Raw genomic sequence first — 1,241 nt, forward strand, 5'->3', positions numbered from 1 at the left:
CTGAGAGAACAGATACTATAGATGACCGTGCAGCTTCTCTAGAATGAAATGATAATTAAATCGACACCCTAGCTGCAAAAAGGCGTTGATATACATCATTGGGGACATGCTGAAATAGTGTGCCCTGACTGGGACTCGAACCAGGGATCTCATGCTTACATGGCAGGTGCTCTATCCATCTGAGTCACCAAGGGCACATGGGATAGTGCGCCTGCAGGGACTTATCCCTTGCATGCTTCCCATGAGATCCACATTTCCACCATGTCCACACCACAACATTCGTAGTGTGCCTAATAGATGCCATGAGTAATGTATGTGATGGGAAAACATCTATTAGGTGCACTACGAATGTAGTGGTGTGGACATGTTGGGAATGTGGGTCTCACGGGGAGCGTGCAAGGGATAATTCTCTGCAAGTGCACTATCCCCTGTGCCCTCGGTGGCTCAGATGGATAGAGCACCTGCCATGTAAGCAGGAGATCCCAGGTTCGAGTCCTGGTCGGGGCACACATTTTCAGCATGTCCCCAATGATGTATATCAATGCCTGTTTGCAACTGGAGTGTTGATTTAATTATCATTTCATTTAAGTCCTTGTATCTTGTAACAGGTCTTGCAGCTCTTGGTCTGACCTCTATGCTCCTGCGAGTGCTGTGTAGTCCAGAGTAGAGTCCCAGGCAAAGCGAGGGAGACAGTCCGTCACTATGATGTTGTCGATCCTGGAAATGTGTTGAACGTCTGTGGTGAAGTGGATAACACACAGCAGTTGATTGTGTTGCCTCAGCGAGCAGTTCAGATTATTTTGCCAGAAGGCGAATGTCAGCGGCTTATGGTTTGTAAATATTGTGAAGGCACGAACCTCGACGTGAGGACGAAAGTATTTGACAGCCTCGTACACCGCCAGCAGTTCGCGGTCGTACGCGCCCCATCTCTTTTGCGAGGTGGTCAGCTTTTTAGAGAAGAAAGCTAGCGGCTGCCATGCCTCATCAGTGCATTATTGAAGCACGCCGCCTATCGCTGTCTGGCTCGCTTCTACAAACACAACCAACAGTTCATTTGGCTCGGGGTGTGCCAACAATGCCGCGTCCGCTATCGCTTCTTTTGTTTTCTCAAATGCCGCGATCGTTTCGTCCGTCCAGGAAATTGTTGAATTGCTCTTAGTCTTCGGACCCGCCAGCGCAGCTGTCAGCGGCTCTTCATCTTCAGCTGCATGTGGCAGATGCCGCCTATAAAAGTTCAGTAT

The 1,241-nt window shown here is 49.2% G+C and overlaps 1 non-coding gene across 1 annotated transcript; it reads left to right on the top strand.

The window, feature by feature from the left end:
* The first annotated feature begins 432 nt into the window (after positions 1–432).
* Positions 433–507, top strand: Trnat-ugu (transfer RNA threonine (anticodon UGU)). The gene has a single exon. It is a non-coding gene; the product is annotated as a tRNA-Thr (tRNA).
* Positions 508–1,241: the final 734 nt, after the last annotated feature.

Source organism: Schistocerca cancellata, chromosome 7, assembly GCF_023864275.1.
Source record: "Schistocerca cancellata isolate TAMUIC-IGC-003103 chromosome 7, iqSchCanc2.1, whole genome shotgun sequence".
NCBI classification, from domain to species: Eukaryota; Metazoa; Arthropoda; class Insecta; order Orthoptera; family Acrididae; genus Schistocerca; species Schistocerca cancellata.